Source organism: Rhincodon typus, chromosome 16 (genome assembly GCF_021869965.1).
Source record: "Rhincodon typus isolate 14 chromosome 16, sRhiTyp1.1, whole genome shotgun sequence".
NCBI lineage: Eukaryota > Metazoa > Chordata > Chondrichthyes > Orectolobiformes > Rhincodontidae > Rhincodon > Rhincodon typus.
Genome location: NC_063347.1, coordinates 641,216 through 664,891, shown reverse-complemented (window position 1 = coordinate 664,891; position 23,676 = coordinate 641,216). Strand labels below are relative to the sequence as shown.

Genomic DNA, 23,676 nt, shown 5'->3' with positions numbered 1-23,676 from the left:
ACAGGACGGTTGTTCAGCACTCACACTGAAGCTGTCACTTAGCAATTACCATGATGCCATTGTGTTCTGTTTGTCAAGTAACATTGTATTGTTAACATCAGTGTCTGTGACAGCTGCTTCACAATCTCAAACCCACTCACCAATTTGAATACATAACAGTAGAAACTTCACACAGAAAGCAAAGGGAACATTGAATATAAGCTTAAAATATGACTTGAATAGCAAAAGGTTATACAGCAGAAAGGAACCATTCAACCCATTAAGCCTGCGCTAGTTCTTCCTCTATACTTCACCCAATCCAATCACTCCCTTCAGCTTCCATTTTATTCTCCCTGTGATTTCCTTATGTCCTTTCACTGCTGTCTATTGAGATCATGAAAACAATCTTCCACTCCACTGATGACTTCACAAAGATTGTGCCAATCAGCCATCAGGAACAAGAGGATCCAAGTGTCAACATGAGGGAGCGCAAGAAACAAACTATGTAGGAGTGGAGATGGACCATTCAGCCCCTGAGCCTACACTGCCATTCAATAAGATCCTGGAAGATCTATTTGTATATCTAATCCTTCTCAATAACCCTCGATTCCCTGCCTAACCCAAATCTATCTCCTCCTCAAAAATATTTACTGAACCCTGTCCACTGCCTTCTGAGGCAAAGACTCCAAAATCACATAACCCTCAGAGAAAAGGTTTCTCCTCATTTCAGGCCTAAAAGGCAACCCCTCATTTTAAAGCAGTGCACTCTAGTCTAGGCTGACCTACAAGAGGAAATATCCTTTCTACATCCATCTTGTTAAGACCATTCAGTCAATCAAATTGCCCCTCACTCTTCTAAAGCCCAGTGGAAACATGTCTATTCTACCCAACCTTTCCTCATAAGACAACCCACTTATTCCAGTATCAATCTAGTAAACCACCTCTGATCTACCGCCACCATATTGACAGCCTTCCTTCAAAATATTCATTAATTTCATCTGCCAATTCCTTATTATTTACTATTAGCTCTCCAAGCTCTCTCTCTAGAGACTCACTTTACATACTCTTTCTTTTTGTAGATATCTAAAGGAACTCTTGCTATTTAATTTTACATTTCTATCTAGCTTCCTCACATACTGATTTTATCCTCCTGATTAGCTTTTTTGTCATTCTCTGCCATTCTTTATCATCTGACCTGTTACTCATTTTCGTGTCGGTATGTGCTTTTACATTAAGGTTGAAGATTTCCTCAAATTCTTTAACTAACCACAGATTGTGGTTCCTCCCCCAAGGAGTGTTCTTTACAGCAAAATATACTTCGAGTACTCTTGAATTATTTCCTTGTTTGGCACTATTTCTTCATTGATCTATCCCATATCCTAGTGTGCCAGTTCATTTCAGGCCCACTTAGTTGCCCCTATTTAAGTGTAAAATATTAGTCTTAGACCCAGTCTTCTTCCTTTTCAAACTGGATGTAAAATTCAATCATATTGTGGTCACTGCTACCTAGGAGAGCCTTTAGTCCGAGGCCATTCACAGTTCTGCAACATTTAACAAAACCACGTCTAATATAACCTGCTCGGTCAGTTCCAAAACCTGGAACAAAAACAAAGTTGCTGGAAAAGCTCAGCAGGTCTGGCAGCATAAGCTCAGCATCTGGCAGTTCCAAAACCTGCTTGTCTAAGAAACTTTCCCAAAAGCGTTCTACAAACTCCTTCCCCTGGCTACTACCGTCAACCTGAGTTTTCCAGTTTAGACATAAATTAAAATCATAGAACATATACACAAAACATAGAACTGTACAGCACAGGAACAGGCCCTTCCGCCCACGACGTTGTGCCAAACATAACGTCAAATCAAACTAATTTCTTCTGCCTGCCCTTGGTCCATATCCCTCCACTCCTTGCATATTCATGTGCTTATCTAAAAGTCCCTTAAACACCCCTATCATATCCTCCTCCACCACCACCCCTGGCAGCATGTTTCCTATCACTCTGTGTAAAAAACTTGCCCCTCACATCTCCTTTGAACTTTCCCTGTCTCATCTTCAATGGGGAACAAAAACAAAGTTGCTGGAAAAGCTCAGCAGGTCTGGCAGCATCTGTGGAGGAGAAAACAGAGTTAACGTTTCGGGTCCGGTGACCCTTCCTCAGAACAGACCTGCTGAGCTTTTCCAGCAACTTTGTTTTTGTTCCTGATTTACAGCATCCGCAGTTCTTTTGGTTTTCACCTTAAATGGCTAGTTTTAAACATTTCAACTCTGGGGAAAAGATTCTAATCATCAACCCTATCTCTGTATCTCATAATTTTACAGATTTCTATCAAGTCTCCCCTCAGCCTCTACTGCTCCAGAGAAAACAACCTATCGACCAACCTCATCCTGCCCCCTTGACCTGTCCGTCCTCCCTGGACTGACCTATCCCCTTCCTAACTCCCTACCTACACTCACCTTTACTGGCTCCATCCCCGCCTCTTCGACCTGTTTGTTTCCTCTCCACCTATCCTCTCCTCTATCCGCCTCCCACTCTCTCCCTATTTATTTCGGAACCCCCTTCCCCTCCCCCTTTTCTGATGAAGGGTCTAGGCCTGAAACGTCAGCCTCTCTGCTCCTGTGATGCTGCTTGGCCTGCTGTGTTCGTCCAGCCCTGCACCTTGTTGTCTCGGATTCTCCAGCATCTGCAGTTCCTACTATCTCTGAGATTTTCCAGCCTCTCCTTGTAGGTCACACCCTCTAATCGCAGGCAGTGTCCTGGTAAACCTCTTCTGCACCCTCTCCAAAGCCTCCACATCCTTCCTGTAATATTGCGAACAGAATTGAATGCAATATTCTAAATGTGCCCAACCAAAATCTTATAAAGCTGCAGCATAACATCCCAACTCTGGTACTCAATTCCCCAACCAATAAAGGCAAGCATACCATATGCCAGTCACCCATGATTATTGCCTTTCCTTTATTACAAGTACCCAGTCTTTCACCTTGTATATCTTTTGTCACATTGTGGTTACTGTTGGGATGGGGAGAGTGCTATGGATCACTGCCACAAGTGACTTCTTTGCCATGGTATCCCTTAGCTCCACCCAAAATAATACTCCTTTCTGATGTTCTGAACCAAGGCCATGTCTAACTACGGAACCCATGTCATCCTTGATTAACAGTGCTAGCCCTCCACCTTTACTTAGCTCCCTATTCTTCTTGAAGGTCACATGCTCCTCTTCAGGACCCAATTATTTACCAATTCCTCTATTCTGATATGAATTAAATGCACTTAGAGCCTTTAGTTTTGTCTTTTTGTTATCTTTATAATACATAAGACCATAAGACATTGGCCTAATTCCTGCTCCTTTCAGCCCATCGAGTCTGCTCCCCCATTCAATCATGGCTGATAGGTTTCTCGCTACTCCATCAAGTGTAGACCCAGAATCCTCAAACATTCCTCATATGTTAATGTTTTCATTCCTGGGACCATTCTCATGAACCTCCTCTGAACCCACTCCAGGGCCAGTACATCTTTCCTGAGATATGGGGCCCAAATCTGTGCACAATACTCCAAATGTGGTCTGACCAGAGCCTTAAAGAGCCACAGATTTACACAGAGATAGTAGGAACTGCAGATGCTGGAGAATCCGAGACAACAAGGTGCAGGGCTGGATGAACACAGCAGGCCAAGCAGCATCATAGGAGCAGAAAGGCTGACATTTCAGGCCTAGACCTTCATCCCTGCTTTTATATTCAAATCCTCTCAAAATAAATGCCAAAGTTGCATTTGCCTTCCTGACTACTGACTCAAGTTTACCTTGAGAGAATCCTGGACTAGAACTCCCAAGTCTCTTTGCACTTCGGACTTCTGAATTTTCTCCCCATTTAGAAAATAGTCCATCCTTTTATTCTTCTTACCAAAGTGCATGACTCACACTTTCCCACATTGTACTCCATCTGCCACTTCTTTGCCCACTCTCCTAACCTGTCCAAATCCTTCTGCAGCCTGCCCGCATCCTCAATACTACCTGTCCCTCCATCTATCTTTGTATTGTCTGCAAACTTAGCCAGAATGCCCACAGTTCCTTCATCAAGATCATTAATGTACAAAGTGAAAAGTTGTGGTCCCAACACTGACCCTTGTGGAACACCACTTGTGACCAGCTGCCATCCTGAGAAAGACCCTTTTATCCCCACTCTCTGCTTTCTGCCAGACAGCCAACCTTCTATCCATGCTGGCACCTTGCCTCTAACACCATGGGCCCTTATCTTACTCAGCAGCCTCCTGGGTGGCACCTTGTGAAAGGCCTTCTTGAAGTCCAGGTAGATAACATCCATTGGCTCTCCTTGGTCTAACCCACTTGTTACTTCCTCAAAGAATTCTAATAGATTTGTCAGGCATGACCTCCCCTTGATGAAGCCATGCTGACTTTGCCCTATTTTATCATACACTTTCAAATATTCAGAAATCTAATCCTTCACAACGGATTCTAAAATATTACCCACGACCGAGGTTAGGCTAATAGGCCTTTAATTTTCAGTCTTTTGCCTGACTCCCTTTTTAAACAGGAGTGCCAGTCAATTCTGCCCAGCTCCTTCCTCATGCCTCTGCAGTTGCCTTTACTCAGCTATAGTACCATTACCTCCGATTCTATCTTCTCCCTCTCAAATTGCACAGTAAACATGGTCTTGATGGTAATTTTAGTTTTTACTTTCCCTGTCCTTTCCTGCTATTCTTTGACCTTCATTTCCCATTTTACTGTGTTCCTCTCCTGCCCTGACTCTGCCTTTTGATTTGTTACTGGAACACTGGTGCCAGCATGGTTAAGGTGCAATCATCCTGACAGTACAGATCTAAACTTCCCCAGTACTGCTGTCAGGGACACATGAACTGGAACACATTTCTCCCACAGCTATCTTAGAGCCATGTATTCATTTCATTAATCTTACGTGCCCTCGACCAAATGGTGCATAACTCAAGTTAATAAACTAGAGATTAATATCCTCGAGAGTGGAGTGCCTAGCTCCCCACACTCTCCAAACAGAACCTCATGCTGTGTTGTTCATACTCAAATGGGCCACATTGACTGGAACCTTCCCCTCACACAGCGAGTTCCTCTCCAGCCCTGAGCAGGTGAATTGAAACCTGGCATCAGGCAGACAACACAGCCATTTGGATTCACACTGTCTGCTGCAGAAAACAGTATCAATCGCCCTGACTATACTATCCTCTCTTGCCTTACATTGCATTTCGTTCCCTTCTTGAATAGCTTCCTGTACCACTGTGTCGTGATATTTAGCTCATGCACCCCACAGCCTTCACTCGCACCCAAAAAAGAAGGAAGAACCTTAAACCTGATTGACAACTGTCCAGGTGGAAGCTCAGCAAACCCATCCTTTGGGGGCCTTGATCTCCCTCCCTGCCTCAGTCACATCCAATTGTCCATGACCACTGACCAAATCAGAAGGTCTAACCCTAAAGGCTGTGCCTGCCTCTTGGTACAGAATATCCAGGTACTTTCCGCCTCCCTGACGTGTCAGTGTGTTTGGAGTTCAGCCTCCATCTCAAACATTGAGTCAAAGTGGCTTGAACTGTAAACTCTCTTTTTTTAAAGACGACCCGGGGCAATCAGCAATCACAGACAAAAGGAGCACCCAGCAGGAGGTTCCTGCTCCCAATGTGGCCTCCTCAACATCGGGGAGACCAAGTGGAGGCTCAGAGGCCACTTTATAGAGCACCTGCGCTCTGTTTGCGACAACACCACCTTCCAGTCACAAACCAATTCAACTCCCCCTCCAGCTCCCTGGACGACATGTCCATCCTGGGTCTCCTCAGTGTCACAACGACGCCACCCGGAAATTGGAGGAGCAGCACCTCATATTCCGCCTTGGGAGCCTACAACCCAATGGTATCAATGTGGACTTTACTAGCTTCAAAATCCCCCCACCTCCGGCCTCATCCCATGACCAACCCTCCCTCTCATCCTCGCCTCCTTGACCTGTCCATCTTCTCTTCCACCTATCCGCTCCTCCCACCTCACTGACCAATCCCCACCACTCCCTACCTGCACTCACTTATCACCATCCCACCTACCTTCCTCAACCACATACCCCCTCTCTCTATTTATTTCAGAGCTCCCTTACCCCTCCCCCATTTCTGAAGAAGGGTCCCGACCTGAAAGGTCAACTTTCCTGCTCCCCTGACGCTGCCTGGCCTGCTGTGTTCCTCCAGCTCCACACTGTGTTGTCTCAGACTCCAGCATCGGCAGTTCTTACTATCTCGGAGGATTTCACAGATATTTTAAAAGGCCATGAGGGAGATTGAGAGCTCAATGGACTTTGGGGCTTTGTGTTGCAGCTTGTGGAGAATCAAAGCCACATTCAAAACAGAAATCAAGGTCTGGTGTCACATGTAAGCCAAAAGGTGTTTTGCTCAAGGGTATTGCTGTTTGGAGGCAGAGTCTACACAATGAGCAGAAATATTCATATCAAAAATATTTTTCTAAAAGTTCATCAGAAGCGAGTCAGTACCTGGTATTATCATTCATTAAATAAAGTTTATTGGGACCAGTAAAGTGTTTTAATATAACCGCAACTCATTGGTATGAGTAAGGTTTTACTCATTGCTATAAGCCAGATTATTAGTGGTAAAGATTTTCAGCAGTAGCAAGGTTAGCTATTACATAAAGAAATAGCAGGGGTGCTCCAACCTGAACAGCACACATCCTGTGCAATACAGGAACTCCAGCAGGTTGCCCAAGTCCTGGATAACCATTAGGTTGAAGTTCTAAGCTCCAAGTTCAGGCTTGAGCTTCAGTTGGGGCACCGTGAGGCTGAACTGCATGGATAAGAATACTACAGACGTGCTCAGTGTGAGTGTGCACAGGGATCAGGGGAATGGGTGACCACCAGATAAATAAAAAGTAATAGGCAAGTCACACAAGAGCTCCCTCGCTGCATCGTACTCACAACCAGTTTTGAAAAAAAGGTGAAAGAGGTAGTTCGTGGCTCTCGTCAGTACAGCACCTCATTTTCAACTTAGGCATTTTACAGCTTTCGGGACTCAACATGGAGTCCAATACCTTCACAGCACAAACACTGTCCTCTGTTCCAGTCTGGGAAAGGTTGCTCCTCGACAAGATGGATGGGTTATACCTGAACAGAGCTGCGGTCTGTGGTCCTTGCAGGGCATCTTGTTTTTTTTTCTATTCATTTCTGGGATGTGGGCGTCGCTGGCTGGCTAACTTTTGTTATCCATCCCTAGTTGCCCCTTGAGAAGGTGGGGGTGAGCTGCCTTCTTGAACTGCTACAGTACTCCTGCTGCAGGTAGACCCACAATGCCCTTAGGGAGGGAATTCCAGGAGTTTGACCCAGTGACAGTGAAGGAACGGCGATATATTTCCAAGTCAGGATGGTGAGTGGCTTGGAGGGGAACGTTAAGTGATGGTGTTCCCATATGTCTGTTGTCATTGTCCTTCTAGATGGAAGTGGTTGTGCGTTTGGAAGGTGCTGTCTGAGGATCTTTGGTGAATTTCTGCAGTGCATCTTGTAGATGGTACACACTGCTGCTACTGAGCGTCATTGGTGGAGGAAGTGAATGCTTGTGGAAGTTGTACTAATCCAACAGGCTGCTTTGTCCTGGATGGTGTCGAGCTTCTTGAGTGTTGTTGGGCCTGCACTCATCCAGGCGAGCGGGGAGTAATCCATCACACTCCTGACTTGTGCCTTGTAGATGGTGGACAGGCTTTGAGGAGTCAGGAGGTGGGTTACTCACCACAGGATCCTAGTATCTGACCTGCTCTTGTATCCACTGTGTTTATGTGGTGAGTCCAGTTGAGTTTCTGGTCAGTGGTAACCCCCAGGATGTTGATAGTGGGGGATTCAGTGATGGTAACACCATTGAATGTCAAGGGGTGGGGGTTAGATTGTCTCTTATTGATGATGGTCATAGCCTGGCATTTGTGTGGTGCAAATGTCACTTGCCACTTGTCAGCCCAACCCTGGATATTGTTCAGATCTTGTTGCATTTGAACATGGACTGCTTCAGTATCTGAGGAGTCACGAATGGTGATGAACATTGTGCAATTGTTGGTGCCATTGGGAGGGTTCACACTAACTCGGCAGGAATGTGGGAATAAGGAGGAATGTCAAGGTGCAGTGAACACTGGGAGAGACAGATAGCTTGAGGATGGAGACTAGTAAGTTATGAGGTGGTGTCAGAGTGAGGGAGAAAATAATAAAATCTAAATCAGGGTTACTGCATATATGTGAATGTGTGGAGTGTGGTAAATAAGATTGGTAAATTGCAGGTTCAGATTACCAAGTAGAATATAATGTGGTGATTATAACAGAGATCTGACTTAATGAAGAGCAGGACTCCATGTTAAATGTTGCTGAATACAATGCGTTTAGGAAAGGATATAAAGGGGGAAATGCAGCTGTATTGATTAAGGGGTGCATTGCAGTGCTGGAGAAAGTAAAGGTCCCAGACAGATCAAGGATAGAATCAATTTGCTTAGAGCTAAGGTACAAAAAACTGCAATTACATTGCTTGATGTAGTCTATTACAGAGATTTCTAATGGGGGACTTTAGCCTGGTGCAGTTGTGGTGTAATCAGGAGAGAGGAGAACATTCTGCAGCAGAAGGTTTTCAGTCCAATGAGAAAGGAGTACTATTAGATCTGGTTCATCATCTCTGCAGAGGTTTATCTTTTTGTGTTATCCGATTGTGTCTATGTGTGGGAATAAGAGGATATAGTTTTAATTCCAGATTACATTTTAAAGCAAATTGCAAATACTGATTAAGAATGAGTTTGTTTATTATAAATCAGATTTTTCTGGCATCATTAGAAGAAGCCTGAGGGACATTCTCGCACTCTGGATGGAGTACAAAAGAAAAGCAACTGGCCACATTAGTGATTGAATCAACACGTTTACACTCATGGCGTAGCTGATGGAGCAGTGGGCCTCGATCATCAGCACTTCCTCCAGTCACAGTCACAACACTCCGAAGCAGTGTTCTTGCTGAAAATAGCAAGTGTTTCAGCTTTAGGGACCTCAGCTAGGAGGGTCCCACTTTCAATGTTTATTGATCTGGCTTTCAGAAAAAAAACCAGCACATCTGCAGGGCAGAAATCTTCAAATAACTATGCAGCTTTCCCTCTCTATGGAGCAACATATCCAATGGGAAAGCCGTGTTGCAAAGTTGGTTCTAGTGGAAAGTAGGAAATGTTATTTTCAGGAAGATTATTGACACTTGTAATGGGGCAGGTTTACACATCTTATAATCAGATTATAATTGGCAAAATCTGAATTTGGCACTGGATACCCAAATCATAAAGTGCTCCTACATCTACATGACCACTCTTCTTCAGAGGAACAGAAATCCACAAAAACTATCTTAAAAACATGAAAAACATATTCCTGCAAAGTGAGGGTAATTTAGCAGCAGGATCAGGGAATCGTGGTTACATCACCAGTTTTGTAACGAAGTCTCCTGACATTTAAAAGCTCCCTGGGCTGCTATTTTAGTACCAGCCCTTACAAAGTGACCAGCATTAGGTGTTCAATTACCGCTTTTAAGCTAGGCTTTAGCTTTGGCTTTGAGGCCATGTAAGCAGCAGTTCCAAAAGGCCATACTCACCCAAAAAATCAGCTGTGTTTTATAAACTGGTATACATTGTGTAAAAAGAGAAAAATCAGAGAATCATGCAATGAATACAGCTGAAGAAGAGATCATTTGGTCCATCAAGTTCATGTCAGTTCTCTGCCAGAGCAATTTAGCAAATCCCACTCCCCTCCCTTTTCCATAACTCTGCAAATTTTCCCTAATCTGGTGCTTTTCCATCTTTTTTGAATGTTTCGATTGACCCTGCCTCCGCCACATTCTCTGGTAGCGCATTCCAGATCCAAACCATTCCTGTATAAAATCATTCCCACTGCTTCTATTCCATTCATCTTAAATCGGTGTCCTCTGGTGGTCAACTCTTCCGCCAATGGGATCATTTCTCCTTACCTCCTCTGTCCAGACCCTTCATGAGTTGAAAAACATCAATCAAATCTCCTTCTTAACTTTCTCTTCCCCAAGGAAAACATTTCCAAATCTTCCAATCCACCCTCAGAACGGAAATTCTTCATTCATGGAACTGGTCTCATGAATCAGTTCTGAATTCTCTCCATTGTCTTTCAATATTTACACCAAGGTCAAATGAGTGTCTTATAAAAGAAAAACAAAAAGTGTTGGAGAAACTCAGCAGGCCTGGCAACATCTATAGGGAGAGACACAAAGCTCAGTATTTCCTCCTTGCTCTATACTCTATATTCCAACTGATAAAACCCAAGACAATGTATACTTTATGAGCTGCTCGCTCAACCTGTCCTGCCACCTTCAATGGTTTGTGCGTGTCTACCTTTAACCAGACAATCAGATTCCAAACAAGCTTTGTGTATCACACACATATTGCTGTCATATAAATACAATTCTCGTTAGAGACAGCTTTGAACAGACTGCAGCAGGCCTGGTACCCAGTTTAACGTTTATATATACAAAACAACAAGGCTACCAGAGCAGGTACAGTCATGTGTATCACCTCTTAGTGCCATGTTGGAAAGCATGAATCAGTATTTGATACTAAAAGGGCAAAATACTGCAGATGCTGGAAATCCAAAATAAAAACAGAAAATGCTGCAAATACTCAGTTCGTCAGGCATCATCTGCTGAGAAAGAAAAACAAAGTTAGCATATCAGGTCCTTGGTTAAGGGGACCCACTAAGATCAGCTGGATTTATATCCTTCACGTTCAGTATAGCAGGCACTCTAGAAGAGACCACTCTAGAAGAGACTAATCTAGAAAAAACCGAAATAAATGCAACAGATTTAGTGGCAACTGTCCTAGAAGACACTTTCCAATAACAGCTCGTACCGATAAGTCGGGTTTATATTAAAACACTTCACTGGTCCCAATAAACTTTATTTAATGAATGGTAATACTAGGTACAGACTCGCTCCTGATTACAATAACAGGAGGTAGGGATAAGTGTAATCAGACAACTACGTCAGCTTTTAGAAGAAATTATTCCTCCAGCCTTTTACCATGTGTGTGCTATTGTCTCTGCACAAACACATCGACGGTTTGTGGGACCCAACTGGACAGCAGCTCAGGGTTTACTTTGAAGCCTGACATAACCTGCCTTTTACAGTCATACATCCTCCAAAGCGCCTGAAATGGAAATCCAACCCAGGCAATACCCATTTTTTAAAAAAAATCTAAAAACACCTAATGTAAAGGAGCAAGGATAATGTATTAGCAGGGTATTCTTCATGTCACATACCCAGTAGGATTGTAGAGATACTCAATCGATGGTGGTAAACAGTTAAATAGAGCAATTTATAGGAAGGCAAAGAGATCAAAGAAAGACAGTGGGAGCAGGTCAATGTAATTTCCAAAAGGATTTGACAAGCCTTATGATGTAAACCAAATAAGGAAATAAAAATGTCAGGCAAAAATAGCTATTGAATTGAATTGAATTTGCTTTATTGTCACATGTAATCACATTAGTACAGTGAAAAGTTTACAAGTCGCTACTTATGGCGCCATCAAGATGCTTTGAATCTTGGTATAAAGCAGAAAAATAAAGAAAACAAATAAATATGAATTAGGAGCAGAAGTAAGCCACTCAGCCTCTCAAACCTACTACACTATTCAATAAAATCATGGCTGATCTGATTTAATCGTAAATCTGCAATCCTGCCTACCCCCAATAAGCTTTCACTGCCCCCATCTTGCTTACCAAGAATCAATCCACCTCTACTTGAAAAATATTCAAAGACAATGCCTCCACCACCTTTTCAGGAAGAGAGATCCAAGGACTCTTGACCTTTAAAGAAAAGAGTTCTCATTGCTGTGAGGGCGATCCCAAAGTGGCTCCTAGTTCTAGATTTCCCCAAAGGAGGAAACATCCACTCCACAGCGACCCTGACAAGACCCCTCCAGTCAGCTTTTAGTCCATACAATCACAAATATAAATTTTAAAAGTCACTCACTCCTTACAGCTATCAAACAAAACTCCAAAATACTCCAACAACCCAGAAATCCTTCAGATTACACTTAATACCTTCCATGTGGAAATGTTCTCTCACAAAATCTGAGGAATTCTGAATGACAGGAAGCCATTCAATCCACAACTCCTGTACTAACCCTTTGAAAAATATATCAACTTAATCCCACCTTCCCTGCTCCTTCCAAGTTTCACAAATATTTCTCTTTTGAGTATTTTTCCAGTTTCCTTTTTGAAATGTCCTGATGAATCTGTTTCCACTGCTCTTTCAGGTAGCACACTCCAGACCACGATGTAAAAGCATTTTCATTAATACTCTTTTGCCAATTGCCTTAAATCTGTATCTGTGAGCTCAGTTCTATCAGCAAACTTGTGGATAGTTGCACTAGTATTCTGGTCCAAAGAAATTGAAAGAAAATAAAGCAATGGTCCCAACTGAAAACCTATACCAATTCATTAATGAGCTAGCTCTGTACAGGTACATTGGCAGTAACTTTGCCATTGGGAATACAGCATGCACTGCAGCAGCTAATGTGATGGAACAGTTTTCAATCCAGCCCACAGAAACTTTTTAATAAAGTGCCTTAGGGCTGGAAGACAATTAGGGATAAGGTCATGGAAGGATTTCAAAACCAGTTTGAGAACTGTTAGACATTGAAGAACTGGTTAACTGGGAGCTCCAGACTACTGGGGTACTGGGTAACCAGGGGACAATGGGTGGTGTAAGGAATAACCAGCAATCTAGTTGTGAGACACCCCTCGGGAAGAGTGACCATAATACGATAGAATTCTTCACTAAGATGGATAGAGATGTAGTTGATTCTGAGACTAGGGTCCTGAATCCAAGTAGAGGAAATTATGATGGTATAAGTCACGAGCTGACTATGATAAATTGGGAATGTTACTTAATGGGATGAAGTGGATAGGCAATAGCGAACATTTAAAAGTGTATGGACAAATTGCAACAATTGTTAACTCCTGTCTGGCACAAAAACAAAACTTGAAAAGTGGCCCAACCATGGCTAACAAGGAAAATTAGGAATAGTATTAGACCAAAGGAAGGGACATAGAAATTAAACAAAAAAAAAAGCAGCAAACCTGAGGATTGGGAGGAGTTTTGAATTCAGCAAAAGAGGGCAAAGTGACTGATTTTGAGAGGGAAACTAGAGCAGAAATGTAAGCTTGCAGGGAACATACAAATGGTTATAAATGTTTCTATAGGTACATGAAGAGAAAATGACTAGTGAAGACAAACGTAGGTCCCTTACAGTCAGAAACAGGGGAGGTTTATCTACACCCCAGTGTACTTAAGGAAATGGCCCTAGATATACTGGATGCATTTGTTTTCCTCTTTCAAAATTCTATGGATCCTGGAACAGTTCTTGTAGATTGGAGTGTATTATATATTTTGTTATACTTTAAAAGGGTGGTATGGAGAAAACAGGAAATTATAGACCAGTCAGTCTGAGGTCAGTGGTAGGGAAAATACTGGTCTGTTACAAAACATTTTACAGCAAAGCACTTGAAAAACAGTGACAGGCTCAGACAGAGTTTGCATGGATTTACAAAAGGGAAACGTACTAGACTTTCTCAAGGATATAATCAGTACAGTTGATAAGAAGGCCCCAGGGATGTGGTTTACTTGGACTTTCAGAAGGCTTTCAAAGTTCTATATAATACATTCGCATGTAAAATTAAAGCACAGGGGATTGGGAGCAGTAACTGGTTATCAGGCAACGAGTACGAATAAAATGTATCTTTTCCCCCGAGTGGTTGGCAGTAACTATTGAAGTACTGTCGTGATCAGTGTTGGGACCCCAGATATTCACTAGATGAGGGAACTAACGTCCTATCTCCAAGTTTGCAGATGACACATAGCTGGGTCGGAGGGTGAGCTGTGAGGAGGATGCAGAGATACTTCAGTGTGATTTGGACAGGCTGAGTGTGTGGGCTAATGTATGGCAGATGCAGTTTAACATGGATCAATGTGAGGTTATCCACTTTGGGGAGCAAAAAAAGGAAGGCAGCTAATTATCTGAATGGTGATAGATTGGGAAAGAGGGAGGTGCAATGAGACATCGGTGGCCTTGTACATCTGTCATAGAATCTCAGAATTACTACAGTGCAGGACGAGGCCATTTGGCCCATCATGCCTGTACCAGCTCTATTCCCAGTCCAGCTGTATTAGATAATGTCAATCTTTTGCCTTTGACCCCATATTCCTGCACACTATTACACAGAAACATTGAAAATAGGTGCAGGAGTAAGTCATTTGGCCCTTCGATCCTGCACCACCATTCAATATGATCATGGCTGATCACGCAATGTCAGTATCCCACTCCCGCCCTCTCTCCATACCCCATGATCCCTTTAGATGCAAGGGCCACGTTCAGCTCCCTCTTGAATATATCTAATGAACTGGCCCCTACAGCTTCCTCTGGGAGAGAATTCCACAGATTCACAACGCTCTGAGTGAAGAAATTCTTCCTCATCTCAATCCTGAATGGCTCATGCTTTATTCTTAGCCGGTGATCCCTAGTTCTGGACTTCCCCAATGTCAGGAACATTCTTCCCACATCTGGCCTGTCCGGTCCCATCAGGATTTTATAAGTCTCTATGAGATCCCCCCTCATTCTTCTAAATTCCAGTGAATTCAAGGCCAGTTGATCCAGTCTTTCCTTATTATTCAGTCCTGCCATCCAGGAATCAGTATGGTGAACTTTTGCTGGACTCCCTCAATAGCAAGAATGGGTCAAAAATCACACAACACCAGGTTATAGTCCATCAGGTTTATTTAAACCCACAAGCTTTCGGAGCATTGCCCCTTCCTCAGGTGTAATAGCAAGAATGTTCTTCCTCAGACTAGGAGGTCAAAACTGCACACAATACTCAAGGTGTGGCCTCACCAAGGCGCAGTATAACTGTAGCAAGATATCCATACATCGATACTCAAATTCTCTCGCTATGAAGGCCAGTGTGCCATTAGCTTTCCTCACCGCCTGCTGCACCTGCATGCCAACCTTCAATAACTGTTCCACCATGACACCGAGGTCTTGTTGTACCTCAACTTTTCCTAAACTGCCACCATTCAGGAAATAATCTGCCTTCCTGTTTTTGCAACCAAAGTGAATAACCTCACATTTATCCACGTTACATTGCATTTGCCAAGTATTTACCCACACTGTCTGTCCAAGTTACTAACCAAAAAATAAATCCAACTTCTTCTTGAAAGTCTCAATTGAATCTGCCTCCTCCATATTTTCCAGAACTCCAGCAATTCGCTGTGAAAATGCTTTCTTCTTACATCACCCGCACTTCAATTACATACCACTTTAAACGTATGCCCGCTTGTTCTTATTCCTTTTGAAGTGGAAACAGCTTCTCCCTAGCTGCTCTGATGAGCCCACTCATAATTTTATAAACCTCAATCAAGTCTTCTCTCAGCCTTTTTCTGTCCAGGGAGAACAGTCCCAACTTCTTCAATCTATCCTCATCACTGAAGTTTCTCATTCCTGAAAATTGCTTCTGCGCTCCCTCTCCAATGCATTCACATCTTTTCTATAATGTAGTGCCCAAACTATACACAGTACTCCAGCTGAGGTCTAACAAGTATCACGTACAAGTTCAACATCCTTGGGTTTAATTCCACCCTTGGGTAACTGACTGTGTGGAGTTTGCTTGTTCTCTCTGTGCCCGTGTGGGTTTCCTCTGGGTGCTCCAGTCCAAAGATGTGCAGGTTAGGTGGATTGGCCATGCAAAATTGTCCAGTGTCTAGGAAGGCTTGGTAAGTGCAGGGTTAGGGAGATAGGGTAGGATGCTGTTCAGAGGGTTGGTGCAGACTTGATGGGCCTTCAAGTGGATTCTAATCACAGAGAGCCTTGGCAAGGCCACACCTGGTGTATTGTCTACAGTTTTGGTCTCTTTATCTGAGGATGGATGTGCTGCCTATGGGGGGAGTCCAACAAAAGGTCACCAGGCTGATTCCTGGGATATCAAAAGAGTTTGAAACAGTCAGGATTACAATCACTGGAGTTTAGAAGAACGAGGGGGGATCTCATAGATGATCCAATACAAGACAGGAAGGATGGTCCCAATGAGTGGTGTCCAGAACCAGGGGCCACAGTCTAAGGATATGGGGGAAGCCATTTAGGACTGAGATGAGGAGAAATTTCTTCACCCAGGCAGTGCGGAACCTGTGGAATTCTCTGCCACAGAATGTGGTTTGCGATCAAAACATTGAATATTTGAAGGAGATTGATATAGTTCTTAGGGCTAAACGGATCTTAGGGCAAAACAGGGAGAGAACAGAGACAGAAGACTGACTTTGATGACCGGCCATGATTACGTGGTGAACGGCAGTGCAGGCTCAAAGGGCTGAATGGCCTACACCAGCTGCTATCTTTTATGTTTCTATATCAGTTAGAAGATGTGCAGCAAAGTTTTGTACAAATTACACTTAAAGGTGAACTTAGAAGGTCTCAATGATGATGAAGATATCACATCAGGAGTTCAGATTGTTCAAACCTGAGCCCAGGCTGTGAGCAGCCTGATTCAGTTTCAGACAGAGAGATTTGTAGTCCAGGAGCTAGGTTTATGCCAGAGAGAGAGAAAACGTTCTCAGTTGTTCTGAAATTTAATTTTCTGACAAATCAGAGGCAGTGATGGCTCCATTAATTTCTGCCTTGTTCCAATTTTGGACTCTAATGCATATTCATTTCAATTATCTGACCAGATATTCAAAGATTTTAATCCTAAACCTCTTCATCTCTGATGCAGGTTGTGGTTTTCTATATGTTACATGCGCTAACATATATCACAGAGTGGGGCTCTTGTACGACAGGTGTCTTAAAGTTTAGTTAAAACGCTAACTGTTTAAGGCCATAAGTTGTAGGAGGCAAGTAGACCATTCAGCCCATCGAGTCTGCTCCACCATTCAATGAGATTATGGCTGATCTGATAATCCTCAACTCCACTTTCCTGCCTTTTCCCCATAACCCTTCATTCACTTCCTGTCTTTCACAGTCTTGAACATACTTAATGGCCCAGCCTCTGTGATAAAGAATTCTAGATTTATTTGCTGGGGGAAGAAATTCTTCTTCATCTGTAACTAAAACGTGTGACCACTTATTCTAGTCCTAGACTCTCCCACAAGGAGAGACAACTTCTCCACATCTACCCTGTCAAGTCTGCTAAGAATCTAGTGTGTTTCAATAAGATCATCTCTCATTCTTCTACTCAACTTCTCCTCAAAAGACAGTCCCTCCATACCTGGGATCAAGCAAGTGAGCCTTCTCTAGACTGCCTCCAATGCCAAAACTGTTCACAGGATTCCAGCTGTGGTCTGATTAATACATTTTACAGTTTTTGCAAGACCTACTTATTTTCACCACAGCTACACATTTACATTGCTAGAATTTCACATACTTACACACAGTTTGGGCTCTGTGCTTACTGATATTACTGTACATGATTCACACCACTGCCTCTGGAGCACTGTGTACAGTGCTAGTCACTGTACTTATGGAAGGACATTAATACATTGGAAGCAGTTCAGAGAAGGTTTACTAAGCTAATACCTAGAATGAGCGAATTACCTTATGATGAAAGGTGTGACAGGCTGGGCCTGTATCCTCTGGAGCTAAAAACAGGCAGAGATGACTCAGTTAAAACTTAGATCCTGAGGGCACTTGACCAGGTGGATATGGAAAGGATCTTTCCTCTTGTGGGAGAATCGGGGACTTGGTGGGAGGTGGGGGGTCATAATTTAGAATAGAGGAGGACCCATGACTTGGGAATTCCCTTCCTCAAAAGGCAGTGGATGCAGAATCTTCAAATATTTTTAGATCCCTGATAACCACAGTGCTGAAAGACTATTGGGGCATATGCAGGAGTGGAGAGTTGAGGTTCAAATCAGATCAGCCATGAACTTATTGAATGGGGGAGCAGTCTCAAACTCTAGTTCCTTATCTGTATATTTACAGACATTTTAGCCTCCTCTATAACCTAATACACCAGAGTGAACATGAAATCACCTACAGACCTACCAGAGTCAGGAAATAATACTGTTTTTACAAAAATGAGACAAACTTAAACCAATAGCACCAAGTGGAAAGTGAACATAATGCCATTAATATCAGTGTCCTTTCTAGTGAACGATAAATACATTTCAAACATAACAATTCACAGCAATTTGCTTTATTTCAATATAGAAACACAAACATATAAATCAAAGTTTCAAATCTCACAAATCAAAGGGTAACACCTGGTAGATTGCAGATTTGCATTTTGTGATTGAACAATTATCAAGGATGATTCAGTACTGTCGGAAGGTCAGTACCAAGACAGCATAAGATGCAGGAGCAGAATTAGGCCATTCGGCCCATCCCGTCTTGTCCAGCATTTGATCACGGATGAGATGTTTCTCAATGTCATTCTCCTGCCTTCTCCCCACAACCCCTGATCCCTTTACTAATCAAGAACCTATCTATCTCTATCTTAAATACACTCAACGTCTTGGCCTCCATAGCCCTCAGCAGCATGAATTCCACAGATTCACCACCCTCTGGTTGAAGAAATTCCTCCTTATCTTAGTTCTAAAGGGTCATCCTTTCACTCTGAGGCCATACCCGAGGGTCCGAGTCTCTCCTACTAGTGGAAACATCTTCTCCATATCCACTCTATCCAGGAATCTCAGCATTCTGTAAATTTCAATAATCAGATTCCCCACTCATCCTTCTAAACTCCATCAAGTATGACTCAGAGTGCTCACCTGCTCCGCATATGACAATCCCATTATCCCTGGGATCATTCTTGTAAACCTCTTGTAGAACCTCCCCCACCCCGCCAAAGCCAGTACATCATTCCTTAAATATGGGACAGCCACCCTGTCAGATGGCCTGTGCTCAGGGAGAGCCATATCGCTGGACAAACTATTAAAGAGAGGTCTGTGTCTGACCCCTCGTGCAAATATAAAAGTTTGAAAGAGAAGTAGTTGAGTTGCCAAGGAACGGTGGTGGAAAAGCATAAAGCAATTTAATATCAAAGCAAAATAATAATAAAAGCAAAATGATTAGTAACCTTTCCTCTGCTGTGATCTGTTTCTCCTCTATCCCCACCCCTCACACTGAGGAATCTGCATTCTAATTCTGGGCACTTAACATTCTCAAGTTTAATTCCACCAGACTTGGCAGCCAGGCCTTCATCTGGTATCCCTATCCCTCCCCCACCCACCCCTAAAGCATCTCCCTCTCCGTACAACTAATTCACCCAACTCAGTGACCAAGCTCTCAGCAAACTGCTCCAATATCATCTCTACACAGCTCAGGGGAAGATTATGTTTGAAGCATTTCTGCAAAATTTAATTCCTGAAACAGACTTTTGGTGCTTTACTATGTTAAGGATGCCATATAAATGCAGTTGATTTTTGAAGCCTACGCTATCTAACCCATTTCATCATTTTAAAGACCCTTGGGAGAGGGGGTAGGTATCCTTGTGGGGAGCGGTAAGAGGAAGTTATAAGTAAAGGTGCTCATCGAATTTTAAGATTTAATTAGTCATGAAGAACAGCAGGACTTGCATTTCTCTAGCGAATTCAGGAGAACGGCACATTCCAAAACGTTGCACAGCCAATGAAGTACCTGTGAAGTGTAGCCACTGCTTGTGACGTAGGAAGTACAACAGTGAACATGCACAGCAAGATCCCACAAACAGCAACCAGATAGCTTACTGATGGTAGACTGAAAAACAAGCGTTAGACAGGACAAGGTGGAGAATTCCCCAGCTCCTGTTCAAAACAAGCAGAGGCCCACAAAACATTTACAGTGAATCCAACAACTTCCTTGCAACAGCAATTCTTTAAATCCCCATCCCATGACACCTCCCATCTCCATACTGAACACACCCTCCCTGCAATCCCAGCACTGGCACATAAAGTAGTTCAGTGACATTTCATGGAGAAACTATACTTAGGGTTTGTTTGGGTTTGTGCACTCTTGATTTCAGTCTAAATGTTGGGTATGTGGTACCACACCTGACTGTACCCCTGGGAAGTGACGAAGAGAAGAGGTAGGAAGGGGCAAAAAGAAAATAGGAACAAGAGTAGGCCATTTAGCCCATCAAGCCTGCCTGACATTCAATACTATCATGGCTGACTGAACACTAATTTTTTTTTTATCCACCCCATCCCCATACCCATAATCCTGTACACCGCTGGGGATCAGAAATCTATTAATCTCTACCTTAACATATTCAAAGACTGAGCTTCCACAGCGATCTGTGGTTTAGAATTCAGGAAGGTTCACAACCCTCTGAGCAAATAAAAATTCCTACTTTCAAACCCAAGTGGCTTCCCCGTTATTTTTAAATTGTGCCCCTGGCTGTGGATTCCCCAACCAGGGAAACTCTCAGCTGCATCCTTCCTGTCTATCCCTTTAAATATTTTGTACATTTCAATAAGATCATCTCTCATTCTTCAAAACTCTAGAGAATCCAGGCCTCGTTTGCCCCAGTCTCTCTCTCGAGCACAGTTCTACCCAGGAACCAGTCAGGCAAATCTTTATTCTATTCTCTCTATGGCATAATATCTTTCCTGTGATAAAGAGACCAAAACTGCACACAGTACTCCAGGCGCAGCTTCTATATAAATGAAGTAAGACTTTCCTGCTCCTGTACTCAGATCCTCTTGTGATAAAGGCTAACATTCCATTAGCCTTCCTGATAGCTCGCTGCACCTGTGTGTTAGCCTTCAGTCACTTAGCAACAAGGACACCCTTTGTACATTTTGCAACCTCTCACCATTTAAGAAATACTTTATGCATCTGCACCTCCTACCAAAGTGGATAGCCTCACAGCTTACCACATTACATTGCATCTGCATTGTTCTTGCCCAAATCTTCCTGAAGCCTCTCCACATCTTCCACACAACAGATTCCCACTTAGCTTTGTATCATCACTGAAAGAGCGAGGGAGGGCTGACACTAGAGATTCTAAATCAGAAGCAGGTGAAACTTTAGTGAGAATAGGAAGGGGTGAGAACCAGACACTGACAGGGGAAGCTGTAACAGAGCAATGACTGAGCTTTAAGGAGGTGACAGTTCAGAGAGGACGAAAAGGAAGAGAACCAATGGCAACGATCATTGGTGAAGAGATTATCAGCAAAAGGAGGCTGTATCATGCATTTATGGAGGAATCATCAGAAATTTGATCAAACATGAACAGTTTCTTCATTTCTCTTACAGAAGCTGCCTGGCCTTCGGCATTTCCTGCATTGTTTCAGATTTCCAGCATTTGTAGTATTCTTTGAGATAAATATAACACACAAGATTAACCATGGGTTTGTTAAAAGAAATAAGCATTTTCTACTTTCTTAACAGAACATCAGATAGACTGACAGATCTATGTGAATTCTCAGTTCTCCAACACATATTCACTGTTATTAAACATGGAAACCACAAGGATTTATGACAAACACACCAGAGCAAAAGTTCATGCTTACTCCAGTTGTAGCAAATGCTGTTAACATTTTTATTTTGCCAGAACCACAGAAGCGTTCTGGCATGTTTCAGCAAACAAAGGAGCTTGTAACAGATCAGTAATACCAGGATGACAAAAGCCAAATGATGGGAAAGAGCCTGAAACCTCCTCAATAATCAAACAGCTTCAGCACAGTAATGCACGTACTCAGAGGGACTAGGAAGATCATGAACATAAACTACAACAGCAAATCCCACTGTTTGTAAACTCCCAAATCTCTAGATTGACTCAGCTTGAAACACAGCTCCTATCAGTTTAATTTAACTTGCAGGGGTATAATCCACCTATTGTAGGATGGAGATTGAGTTCTAACAAATCTTGGTATTCCTTGCCAAGTAAGATTTTACTTAAGGTTACAAAACTGACCACATGACAGGACAGGGCAAAAATTGAATCTATCCCAAAGACAATTTAGCTTAATATACACAATCATTAACAGGAGGAGGTCATTTAGCTCCACGAGCCTTCTCCACCACTAAGAAAGACCCTAGGTGAGCAGTCACCCAACATCAACATTAATGCTTCAGCTACTCAGTGGCAGCTAACATTCAAACCACATAAGTGTCAATGACCATCATCAACAAGTGAGCATTAAAACATCTCCCTTTGACACCCAATGGCATTACCATCACTGAATCTGCCCCATTATCAACAAACTGGGGTGGGAGGGGCAGAGGGTTACCATTGACCACAAACTCCACTAGACTATACACATTAACACAGTAGCTACACAGCAGGTCACAGGCTAAAGAATCCTGCAGCAAGTAACTCACCTGCTGACTCCCCAAAACCTGTCCCACCATCTACAAGGCACAAGTCAGGAGTGTGATGGAATACTCCCCACTTGCCTGGATGGGTGCAGCTCCAACAACACTCAAGAAGCTTGACACCATCCAGGACAAAGCAGCCCGCTTGATTGGCACCACATCCACAAACATCCCACTCCCTCCACCACCGACACTCAGTTGCAGCAGTGTGTACTATCTACAAGATGCACTGCAGAAACTCAAAGATCCTTAGACAGCACCTTTCAAACCCACAACCACATCTAGAAGGTCAAGGGCAGGAGATACATGGGGACAAGATCATATACAAGTTCCCCTCCAAGTCACTCTCCATCCTGACTTGAAAATATATCACTTTTTCTTCACTGTTGCTGGGTCAAAATCCTGGGATTTCCTCCCCAAGAGCATTGTGGGTATCCTTGCATCTAATGGACAATAGTTCAGGGCAGCAGCTCATCACCACGTTCAGGCCAGCCAGCCTGTGACGCCAACATCCCTGGATGAATAAAAACATGTCGAAGCTCCCTGTTGGAAACACCCTGCTTCCAATCAATTGGAAGAACTGCTAATTCACCTGCATGAAACTCAAAACCATCCCAGGCAGGCTCATAACTGGATGACCATGCTGCAAATCTATTTACATAAACACAGACTGAGAGAATTCAAATAAAAACAGAATACCGCAGATGCTGGAAATCTCAAATAAAAACACAAAGTGTTAGAGAAACTCAGCAGCTCTGGCAGCCTCTGTACTGAAAGAAATAGTCAACTTTGAATCCAATGAATTCTTCAGAACCATGTGGAAGTATTCTAAAGAAAAGTAACATCAGACTCAAAATTTACCTTATTTTCCTGACCAAAGATGCAGCGGGACCTGCTGATTATCACCAGCTTTTTTTTCTTTTTATTTGACAAAATTCATAATCAGCTGAACTACTGAAAAGTTACCGCAGCATCAAAATTAATCACTGAGCAACCACAACTTATTCCAGTTCATCAGATGGAAACAAACTGAGGTCTGACATTCACTGCCCTCAGACAGACCACTGACACATGAACTCTTACAGACAACAATTTCGGGAAAACCAGACCCTGCAGCTAAAACCAATCCAAACCATGCCCTAGTGAGACAGTGTGTGTGTGTGTGTGTGCGCACGTGTGAGAGAGAGAGAGAGTGAGTGAGTAAGTGAGTATGAGAGAGAGAGAGAGAGAGAGTGTGTGTGTGTGTGAGACAGAGTATGTGTGAGAGAGAGAGTGTGTGTGTGTGTGTGTGTGAGAGAGAGAGACAGAGTATGTGTGTGTGAGAGAGAGTGTATGAGAGAGAATGTGTGTGTGTTTGTGAGTGTG

At 43.0% G+C, this 23,676-nt stretch overlaps 1 protein-coding gene across 1 annotated transcript in view; it reads right to left on the bottom strand.

Annotated features, from left to right (window-relative positions):
- LOC109918619 (6-phosphofructo-2-kinase/fructose-2,6-bisphosphatase 4-like) overlaps positions 1 to 23,676 on the bottom strand; it is a 124,365-nt gene that overhangs the window by 100,171 nt on the left and 518 nt on the right. The gene's annotated exons all lie outside the window — the stretch shown is intronic.